Raw genomic sequence first — 12,395 nt, forward strand, 5'->3', positions numbered from 1 at the left:
GTCAGAGGCTTCCAGACTACGGAAGGTACTAGCATCCACTAACACCGCTCCAGGTTTCATTAAAACATCGGAGGGAAATTGGACAACGTCCAGTGAGGAGACGTTGGAAGTACTTTTGGACACACACTTCCCTGGAAATCAGACGGTTGAACCATGTTCCGGCGGTGTAACAGAGGCTCAGCGATCATTTCCTATCGAGGAAATTGTGTCGGAATCTAGAATAAAATGGGCTTTAAATAGCTTTGGACCATTCAAATCCCCCGGACCTGATGGAATTACTCCGGCGGAATTACAAGCAGTGGCTGAAAGAATTATCCCCTGGTTGACGGTGATATATAAACAATGTGTAAACTTAGCATATATTCCAGAAAAGTGGAAGCTCACTATCTGTCAAAGAATACACAATCGTGGCGTTTCTAGACATCGAAGGGGCGTTCAATAATGTCCATCCGAGCTCGATATTAAATGGACTGAAAACTCTGAATGTTGATCCAGGTATACTTAGGCTGTTAGACGAACTTCTAATGAAGAGACGTATTTCAGCCACACTAGGGCAAGCAAACATACAAAGGTATGTGAACAGAGGCACTCCCCAAGGAGGAGTTCTATCACCTCTTCTTTGGAATGTTGCTATAAACAACCTTTTGGTTTCTCTAGAAAAAGAAAGGATAAAAGTAGTGGCATACGCAGATGATGTGGCGCTAGCAGTCAGGGGAAAATTCCCATCCACAATCAGAGATATTATACAGAGAGCTCTCCGGATGACTGAGAAATGGGCGAAAGATAATGGTCTTGGTGTAAATCCAGCAAAGACAGAAATAGTCATGTACTGCAAAGATCGCAAAACTCCCACGGTTAGGCCCATTTCCTTAGGGGGTACTGAAATTCCCTTTGGTGAGTGTGCAAAATACCTTGGCGTTATTTTGGACAGGAAGCTGAATTTTAGGCTTAATATTGAAGAGAGGGCGAGAAAAGCCACGGTGGCTTTGTACTCGTGCAAAAAGGCAATAGGGAAAAAGTGGGGACTAAGACCAAAAATTGTGCATTGGCTATACACGGCAGTGGTTAGACCTATAATGCTATACGGTGTTGTAGTCTGGTGGCCGGCACTTCAGAAACCGACTTGTTTAGATAAAGTTCAGCGTATGGCGAGCATATGTATCTCAGGCGCATTTAGTAAGACAGGAACAGACTCCCTTAATGTCATGCTACATCTATTGCCTTTAGACATTTTGGCCAAACAGTCAGCTGCAACAATGGCTGTGCGGTTGCGCGAGCTATCGCTATGGTCGGAAAAAATGTACGGTCATAGTTCGGTCCTCAAAGTAATGCCAGATGTGCCTAACGTAGTGGATTACACACTGGCAAAACCACTTTTCGACAAAAAGTTTGAAACTCTAATTCCCAACAGTGAGGCGTGGTGTACACAGACCCCGGGGAATAAAAGATATATAGATTTCTATACTGATGGTTCCAAATTGAATGGACAAGTGGGGTTCGGAGTATATTCTAAAGATCTGGAAATTCGAATAGCAAAAAGATTACCTAATCACTGTAGTGTTTTTCAGGCTGAAATATTGGCAATAAGAGAGGTGGTGAATTGGCTGAGAAGTAATGTTCCAACAAATATTGGCATTAATATATACTCAGACAGTCAACCTGCAATAAAATCCTTGGACTCTGTGTTCCTTAACTCAAAAACGGCCATAGACTGCCGCAAATCTCTCAACGAGATGGCTGAGCAGTACAATATTCACCTAATATGGGTGCCTGGTCATAGGAACATACCGGGGAACTGTGAAGCAGATGTGTTAGCAAGGCTAGGAACTACCTTACATATTCCAGGGGAACTAGAATCTGTTGGTATGCCTCTGGCCACCTGCAAGCTCTTACTGCGTGAGAAGTCTGTTATGATGGCCAATATTCGATGGGAAAATTGCAAGGGTTGTAACGACACCAAGCAAATATGGCCCCATTTCAACTTAAACCGCACACTAGATATGCTAGTGTTCTCAAGGCGTCAGATAGCACTCCTAATATCTGCTATAACGGGTCGCTGCCTGATAGGCGAATTTGCAAAAACTATAGGTGCGAAGTATAATGACTATTGTATAAGCTGTCATGACGTGGAGGAAAAGGAATCAATTAAACACCTCTTGTGTGAGTGTCCTGCTTTTTGTGTAAGGCGTAAGCGAATTTTAGGAGCATATAGCTTTAGATTACTGGCTGACCTGGAAAACGTTAACTTAAGCAGTTTGTTAATGTTTTTGGAGCAATCTGGTTGGTTCCACAAAAGTAAATAATAGAGAAGGTTCAGTGGTTTAAGACTAGAAGTGTCCATATGTAATAGGTACTTTTAGTTAAATGTGGTATCACAATGGACTGAATAGTTTAAGTGAGCCTGAAGTTTTATCGGGCTGCCACTTTAACCTAACCTAACCTAACTACCTACAATTTGGTATACCATGAGTATCTGGGAAACGCAGAGTGTAGAACAAAATTTTCCAGAAACTGTTGGACGCACTGGTGGTCAGGACAGTATTTCCAGCGCTGAGGCCAGGAATGGACTTCGTACACAAAAGTGATAACGGAACTGGGCAGAGGACATCAATACCTACAATTCGATATACGACATGTATCTGGGAAACGCCGAGTGTAGAACAAAATTTTCCAGAAACTGTTGGACGCACTGGTGGTCAGTACAGAATTTCTAGCTCTGAGGCCAGGAATGGACTTCGTACACAAAAGTGACATCGGAACTTGATACAGGACATTATTCCCCACAATTTAGAACAAAATTTTCCAGAAACTGTTGGACGCACAGGTGGCCAGGACAGTATTTCCAGCGCTGAGGCCAGGAATGGACTTCGTACACAAAAGTGACAACGGAACTTGATAGAGGACATCAATACCTACAATAAGGTGTACCACACGTATCTGGGAAACGCCGAGTGTAGAACAAATTTTTCCAGAAACTGTTGGACGCGCACTGGTGGTCAGGACAGTATTTCCAGCGCTGAGGCCAGGAATGGACTTCGTACACAAAAGTGACATCGGAACTTGATAGAGGACATTATTCCCCAATATTTTGGTGTACCACATGTATCTGGGAAACTCCGAGTGTAGAACAAAATTTTCCAGAAACTGATGGACGCGCACTGGTGGTCAGGACAGTATTTCCAGGGCTGAGGCCAGGAATGGACTTCGTACACAAAAATGACAACGGATATTGATAGAGGCCATCAATACCTACAATAAGGTGTACCACACGTATCTGGGAAACGCCGAGTGTAGAACAAATTTTTCCAGAAACTCTTGGTGCACAGGTGGTCAGGACAGTATTTCCAGCGCTGAGGCCAGGAATGGACTTCGTACACAAAAGTGACAACGGATATTAATAGAGGACGATATTCCCTACAATTTGGTATACCACATGTATCTGGCAAAGCCGAGTGTAGAACAAAATTTTCCAGAAACTGTTGGACGCACTAAAGAGCAAGACACAATTTGGGCGCGAAATTGTCAGCGCCTTATAAATTGTGAACGATGATAATTTGGACAAAAGTTTCCAAAGTAACATTTTAATAAGTGCTTTTTGTTTAAAATAACAAGAGGCGATTAGTATTATTAACAATATTTATGTCGCGACATTTAGTATTCGTTAACAATATTTATTTGGCGACATTTCGATCGGGTGCATATTAACCCTCTAATGCCCAATTCCGCCTTTAAGGTGAGTATTAAGTTTGAGTTTAGCCGCTAATTTTCACTAAAGTGAAAACTAAATCAGTAAAAAAAGTTATAAAATTATACATATTTGTTGCAGATTACATTATAACTTGATGGGGAATATCCCAAAGCAAAATTTCACAAAGTTTGTATTCCTTAAAATGGATTATTAAAGAAAAGTAATCGTGAAAAAATTACAATTTTAGCGGCTAAACTCGAACTTAATACCCACCTTTAGGCGGGCTTCGTTATATGAGGAAGCCTTTAGTAAAACACACCTTAAGCCAACAAAAAAAAAATAAAAAGAAAATTTAGTTAAAACTGTTCAAGAGGTTTTGCAGCATATACTGAATTTTACCGTATAATTTTTTCTTGTGTCGTTTTCTTGATTTTGTATCGTTAACATTGAGTTTTTGGTCAGCTGGCAAAAAAATTGGGGCATTAGAGGGTTAATAAAAATGAGTTTTGTAGGTTGCCTTGGTAACACTGCTAAAATTATAATAACAAAAGGTGAGTATTAAGTTCGAGTTTAGCCGCTAAAATCGCTAAAGTGAAAACTAAATCAGTAAGAAAAATGCATGAAATTATACGTATTTGTTGCAAATTTTATTATAACTTGATGGGGAAAAGCCCAAAGCAAATTTTCACAAAGTTTGTATTCCTTAAAATGGATTATTAAAGAAAAGTAATCGTGAAAAAATTACGTTTTTAGCGGCTAAACTCGAACTTAATACCCACCTAAAGACGAAAATGGCGGCGTAGTGTATAACAGATTGTTTGTTTATTGTGTGTGGAGTTATATGTAAACTGGTAAGTAATTTAAGTAGAGCAAATAATATGCATTATCTTTCTCAAATAATATGTATTATCCATCTCTTAAATCTTCCTTTGCAGAAAATCTTGAAATTTTATTAAGCGCTTAGAGCAAATGGTTGAACGTTCGATAAGAGCTGGTGATTTGGATATATTGCCTTTGATACTATTTTGGAACAGAAACTTTGTAGTGTTGAATTATCGCCACCTTCAGCGGGATTGGTGGAAAATTGAGCGTTAACCAACAAACAGAAGAACCTAATCAACGCATTGAACATATTGAAGAGTCTTTTGGTCGCACTAACGAACGTCACAATCATTTGAAGATAGTTTTGAAAATAAACCCACGGTCAGACGATTTTTCTTCAATTCCCCCACCACCACCTCCTTTAGAACTCAGTATGAGTGTTTTGGGTTATCAAGATATTATCAATGGTTCGTTGGCCCAATATTTGGCTTTGTTAAGTAAAATTGGAAGAGATTTTGGCAAACACGTCGAATTTGTGAAAAAAATGCTTTTGAGTGAGCTTTTCAGAAGTAAGCTGAGTACTATGTTCAGTTTTCATTATTTGATAAGACTTGATAAAAATATAATAGTCTTCATAAATATTTGTGTACTTTTAGCTTAGTGCTTTGGAGTAAAGGCCGAAACATAATGAAAAAAAGAAGGCGTATGCTTTAGCTTTTTTCTTTGCTCTAAAGCGGCTTTATTTTTTCCAACACACATAGAAAAGCGCAATGCTTGCTTCATAAACATAAACAAATTTATATTTCCAATTACAAACCTGGAAGCAACAAATGTTTCTAACGTCAAAAACAAAACAGCCTACCAAAGCCCAAAAAGTTAAAATATTTTAAACTTTTTTTTTGAAGCTTCGCCGCCAAGCTTACATTTGTTGTGTGCAGGCTCATATAATTACGTGTGCTTCAACTTTTTTCAAAGCAAAGAATATAGCGAAGAATTAAGCGGCATGTTCATTGTGTGTCGGCCTTAAAAACCGAACATAGTACTCACCTGTAGGTTTCACAAAAATATTAGTCCAAAGACTCCATGGGTGTTGAGGTTGTAAGTTCTAAATCGTCTGAAATGAATGTTTATAGTTTTTGTTGCACAACTGATATATTTGTTAGCCATATCCATACACTTGGTTTCTCGTTTTTATTTTACAGACGGAATTGCCTTTGCCAGAACAGTGTGACACCACAATTAGTGACAAGACATTGTAGTCTGTTTGTGTCGATAGCCTTGGTTAAGACATCAGACATCTGAGATATGCACACGCGCACTATCAGACTGAAGTTAGAGGTTCAATTAAAGCTTTTATTTTATAAAATAAGACTTCAACATAACTATACAATTAATTTGTAATAAAACAACTAAAAGTTATTCCACAATTGTAGGGAATAACGTCCTCTATTAATATCCGTTGGCACTTTTGTGTACAAAGTCCATTCCTGGCCTCAGCGCTGGAAATACTGTCCTGACCATTTGTGTGTTCAACTGTTTCTGGAAAATTTTGTTCTACACGGCGTTTCCCAGACACATGTGGTATACCAAATTGTAGGTATTGATGTCCTCTATCAAGTTCCGTTGTCACTTTTGTGTACGAAGTCCATTCCTGGACTCCACATGGAAAATAGTGTCCTGACCACCAGTACCCACTAATAACGTAGCTAAATAACATTGAACTGGCGCATGTGGCACACCAAATTATAGGTAAAGGTGTTCTGTACCATATTCTTTGTATAAGTCGTTGTTTTTCAGCACGGAAAACATACATTTCATTAAATATTCTGTCTGTCGGTCTTATATTAATTCAGATTTTGTCGTCTCTGTGTCACCGTGTTATTTGTTCGATAAATCTGTTAGCGTCGTCTCTATCTTCACGCAGGTGTTTTAATAACTGTAGGAAATTGAGCTACCTTTAAGTTAACAAATGGTTAGACAAAACTGGCCCTGTCGTACATGTAGTAAACTTTAAATTAATTTACAGCTAGCTATTTCGCAATTAGTAGTGGTTGACACTTCCCAATAAACACAAACGTTTGAAAAATACTAAAATTCAATAATTTTTCAAACATTTTTTCAAAGGATTAGGGTAATATTCAAGTTGAGAAATTGTTGAGAAAATCGCGTTCTCAATAAAAAACAGACATTACCCTCAACAGTAAAATTCAAAACATCAGCAGTAATTTCTCAATTGTAATCCTCAAATTGAAATGTATCGCTACTCAATAATTTCTCACAGTTTTCAATGTGAAACAAATTATAAATTAGCATTCTTGCGAATATTTTCTAACCACAATTTGTATGAAATTCAATCCCTGTTCTAACTGAAAGTCAACACTAAATTTCTAGGGATATTGTATAATTTATAATTTTTTTTCGTTAACAAATATAATAATATTAAAGATAACATTAATAATATATAAAAATAATATAATACAAATCAAAACATAATTATCTTATTAAACGTATTAATAAATAAAACTATCAATACAACTTTAAATATCTTAAAAATTTTTACATGTATAATTCGAATTCCTCCATAATGTTGGTGTCACATATCTATTAATTAATTTGATATGGATGGCAACCCACTCCATGAGTATCCAGAAGAGTTAGACAATTCGGTTTCTCTCACGCATACATACTAGCCATACATACAATTGTCATTACATATTGTAACGGTATACATTTATTTCTATTTGTTATATACTTGATGTTAACAATATGCTGATCTTAGAATCATTCCGTTTTGAGTACACGCTCACAAAAAATCGCTTCTGTAACATATACTCCCAAACATATTTTGCTTCAAGCATATATATTTTTGGGTATTGCCCAAACATTTATATGTTTGATCTCTTCCAATATATAATATGTTTGAAAGCATATTGGTCTAAACAATATATGTTTGGGTAGTCTAAGTTCCAAACATTTTGTATTTTTGCATCCAAATTCAATAATGTTGTCTTCCAAAAAACAATATGTTATTATGTGAACATATAATATGTTTGGAAGCATTTTGCACCCAAAAATATTATATGCTTAAAAAATTCTCCCAAACAATATTGTGCTCAAAATTTTATTTATTTATTTATATATTTACAATCATAATGAATTATGAAAATAAACCGGTAATATAGGTGCTAACAACAAAGGTTTTCGACCTGAATGCTCAAAATTTTGTTTCTGCCCAATTGTATATTCCCCCACATCTTTCTCACTTCCACGAGATTTTTTAGTTCTTAGCACCTTTTTCTGTAATACAAACATTGTAGAAGAAATTATTCAATTGTATGATTTTTTTTATTTTAATTTTACCTTTTGCCGGACGGGGATTCGAACAGCGGACCACACAGTTTGTAAGGATCAAAGAAATAGCTGATCAATTGCCCAAGGAAAAATAAAATGTTAATTTTGTAATAACAAGCAACAACCACCAACTTAATTCAATATCGCTCCCTGTTAAATAGCGCTCCAAGCTACTAAACACATATATGTTTATAGGTTATTTCTAAATTAATATATGTTTGCATCCAAGCATATTATATTTACAAACATTTTATGTCCCAAACATAATATGTTCTACATATTAACATATATGTCCCAAACATGTTATGCTAGTTTATGAACATTATATGCTTGCACTCAAAAATATTGTGTTTAAAAATTTGTGTTCCAAACATATAATGTTTATAGCCAAACATATGAAAAACAGTCTTTTTCATCCGTGTAGTCACGTTGAGAAGAAGCGTACTTAGGAAATAAATAAATATATTGTTCTACCAGTTAAATCATTTACGCCTTGTTATTTGCATAGTGGTAAGGACATAACAGTGGCGACGAGGACTGGTTTGTCTTTTAGTAACCACATTGGTAAAAAAAATATGGAAGCGGTACTCGAAAAATTCCTCGACAAACAGCAACAACAAATGGAGCAGCAATTGGCGCAAAAACTCATCTGTTGCATCATCAGAGGTGGTAAATGGTCCACCAACAAGCAGTGTGTTTGCCGCTCCATCAACAAGCTCAGAAGCAGTTATGATTATGATCTCTAAAAACGTGAGCGAATTTTCGTACAACCCAGAATCTAACCAAACTTTTGAAGCCTGGTTTTCTCGATACGAAGTGTTGTTCGGTGAAGATGCTGATAAACTTAACGATGCTGAAAAGGTTAGGTTTGAGGAAATTAGAACCCCAAGTGTTTGACAAATACGCAGATTATATTTTGCCAAAAAGACCACGTGACCTTGACTTTCAAACAACAATTTCTACGCTCAAAACCATCTTCGGAAGGAAGGACTCGCTTTTTAGCGAATAAATTGTTTCCATTATATAAAATGTGATGATGTTGATTACGTAACATACGGTGCAATGGTAAACAGGAATTGCGACAATTTTGAATTCGGGAAACTTAAGGAAAATCATTTCAAGTGTCTCATGTTTATTCGAGGTCTACAAAATCCTGAAGATGGCGAAATAAAAGCTCGATTGTTAATTTTTTTTGGAAACTGATACTGGAGGCACAATTACAATTGACAAGATGGTAAGGGAAATATAGTGTTACGGTCCAATCTATTATACATTGGTATCATCTAACAGTGTTTCACTCATTATCTTCTTTTGTATCTATTTGCAACAATGTAAAAATAACTCTCACTCTTACTCTCAATTCTCATCTATTTATATGCTTGCATCTTTTCGTTAACATACACATACACACATGTACATATATAAATGCTTTAACATATCTAGTTCTAAGCTTTGTATTGAGTAAATAAAAAACACTCTGCATTTTGAAGTAAAGAAGAACGCATCGTCGTTTCTCATTTGATTAGTACACCACAATTAATGGCGACGAGAATAAAAGAGTAAAACTTAATAAGTTAATAAATTAAATAATTTAACAAATAAAACAAAACAAACAGTAAAAAAAAAAGAAATGCCTGCCAAGATGGATGAAGCAAATCAAAGTTTTGCCGCTAGTCAAATTGCTGTGTTTCAAACATCGAATGTGACGGAATTTAATCCTAATGTGGAGTCATGGAATGTATGGAAAGAACGTTTGGACATACATTTTTGTGAAATAAGTTGCACGGATGACAATGTGAAGAAGTCGATTTTATTAAAATCAATTGGTGCCGTGGCTTATAAAATGTTACACAGTTTGTGTAGTCCGGATGCTCCTGTAACCAAGCGGTATGATGAATTGTGCATTATATTGGATACCCACTACACACCACCAACTATTGTGTTCAGTGAAAGGAAAAAGTTCCATGTGTCAACAAAACACGACAGTGAGACCGTGGCTGAGTGGTATGCCCGTGTTAAGACATTAGCTCTTAATTGTAAATTTGGTGCAAACTTGGAAGCCTTCGTTCTAAATCAATTTGTGATGGGTTTGCCAAATTTCATTTTCGAACGACTGTGTGAAGAGGACGAAAGTCTAACGGTGCAAGTGGCGTTGAGGAAGGCAATGATTTTAGAGACGAAGAACATGACAAAGGAGGCAGAGAGGGAACAAAGTTCAGTGAACCTTGTTCAAAAGCAAAAATTAAACTTCAAACATAACGGCAATGGCGGTAGTAGCAGAGGATATGGCAGCAGTGGTAGCAGAGGTAGTGGTGGCAGCAACAACAGAGGCAGTGGTAACAATAATAACAGAAGCAGTAATTTTAACAGCAACAGAGGCAATGGTCATAACAACAGAGGTGATGTGGAGAAGAAGTCTGCTTGTTTGCATTGTGGCTGGAAAAATCATAACTCCCAATCTTGTAGATACAAGGATAGTAAATGTCATGCTTGTGGGAGAATTGGTCATCTGGCTTCTGTGTGTCATAACAAAAAGAGAAGTGTCAATTTTGTTAATAATAATTTTGATAATTCTAATGATGATGATGCTAATGATGATTTATTTAATTATTCAATTTTCAGTGTGGCTGAGCGCAATTCTAGTGATGTGTATTCTCTTCAGATTGTTATTGATGGTGTTGAGCTTTGTGCTGTGTGTGATACTGGGGCTCCTTGTACATTAATGCCCGTTTCTTTTTATAAGGAGAACAACATTAAGAAAACACTTCGTCAATGTAAGGTACCATATGTAGACTACAGTGGTGACAAATTGAAGCTGGTAGGAGAGTATGATGCGTCGGTGACATTTCAAGGTAAAACGAAAAAAGTTGTTGTTGTTGTTGTAGATTCGAAAAATCCACCCTTGCTTGGACGTTCGTTTTTGCGATCATTTAATTTTGAATTGCTGCAAGTAAATAGTATTGATTCAAAGAATTCTTATACGGCGATCGTTGAACAAATTAAAAATGAATTTGCTGAAGTTTTTCAAGATAAGTTGGGCGAGTATAACGTCAACAAAATTTCTTTAAAAATTGCTGAGGACCCAGTTCCTGTTTTTTGTAAACCAAGACCTTTACCGTTGGCATGGAAAGGCAAAGTTGAAGAGAAATTGAGAGATTTGATAAATGCTGGTGTTCTGGAACCTGTTGATAATTCCGATTGGGGAACTCCATTAGTTCCAATTCTAAAGCCAAACGGAGATTTGAGAATATGTGGTGATTACAAAGTCACTTTAAACAAATTTTTATTGGATTTCAAATATCCTTTACCCAGAATTGATGAGATTTTCGCATCATTGCAGGGTGGTGAAATTTTCACTAAACTTGATTTATCTAACGCTTATAATCAACTTGTTTTGGATGATGATTCTCAATTTTTATGTGCGTGGAGTACACATATTGGTACTTTGAAAGTAAAGAGGTTGCCATTTGGAGTTAAAACGGCTGCGGCCATATTTCAAAAAACAATGGAAAATTTACTTCGTGATATTCCGAATGTGGTTGTTTACCAAGATGACATTACTGTCACTGGAAGGAACATGCAAGAACATGTCAGAACTTTGAAGCGAGTTCTTCGAAAATTACAAACTTCAGGTTTGAAATTAAATATTAAAAAATCAGTTTTTTTCCAATCCGAAATTTCCTATTTGGGATTTAATATTGATAAACATGGATTGCGTAAAAATAATGATCGGATTTCATCAATAATTTCGTGTCCCATTCCCAGAAATATTTCTGAGGTACGAGCTTTTGTTGGCATGGCGAATTATTATTCAAAATTTATAAATGATTTTTCAAAAATTATGTCTCCACTTTATAACTTATTGAGCAAAGATGTACCGTATGCTTGGTCGGACGAATGTCAAAAGTCATTTGAAGATATCAAGAAGTCAGTTACTTCAGATCAAGTTTTGGTTCATTTTAATCCTGACTTGCCAATCATTCTAACTACTGATGCTTCGAATAATGCAATAGCTGGAATTCTATCACACCAATTTTCTGATTCAACAAAACCAATTGCTTTTGTTTCACGTGCTTTAACGAAAAGCGAGAAAAATTACAGTACACTTGAGAAGGAAGCCTTATCTATTGTGTTTTGTGTTACAAAACTAAGGCAATATTTACTTGGAAATCATTTTACATTAAAAACGGACCATCGTCCTTTATTGGCTATTTTTGGTGGCAACAAAGGTTTACCTCTCATGGCATCAGCAAGAATGCAACGTTGGGCGTTAATCCTTTCTGGATTTAATTATTCCATAGAATATGTGAAAGGAATCCAAAATGAAGCTGATAGCATTTCGAGAATGCCCCAAGCAGAGATTCATTGTAATTACATTGAGAATTCTTACATAAATTTTATTGAACAAAATGAACGTGAATTTAAAATCAATTTTAAAGATATTTCTCGTGAAACAAGGCGTGATACAATTTTGTCCAGAGTTTCAGAATGTATATCTGGTGGAACTTTACAAAATTTGAGAGGTGATAACTTC

The 12,395-nt window shown here is 36.2% G+C and overlaps 2 long non-coding RNA genes across 3 annotated transcripts in view; one reads left to right on the forward strand and one right to left on the reverse strand.

Moving 5' to 3' along the window:
- LOC142226028 (uncharacterized) overlaps positions 1 to 12,395 on the reverse strand; it is a 44,800-nt gene that overhangs the window by 11,620 nt on the left and 20,785 nt on the right. The gene's annotated exons all lie outside the window — the stretch shown is intronic.
- On the forward strand, positions 4,244 to 5,149 carry LOC142223735 (uncharacterized). Its single transcript, XR_012718880.1, has 2 exons — positions 4,244 to 4,539; positions 4,624 to 5,149. It is a non-coding gene; the product is annotated as an uncharacterized LOC142223735 (long non-coding RNA).

This window comes from Haematobia irritans, chromosome 2 (assembly GCF_050003625.1).
Source record: "Haematobia irritans isolate KBUSLIRL chromosome 2, ASM5000362v1, whole genome shotgun sequence".
NCBI lineage: Eukaryota > Metazoa > Arthropoda > Insecta > Diptera > Muscidae > Haematobia > Haematobia irritans.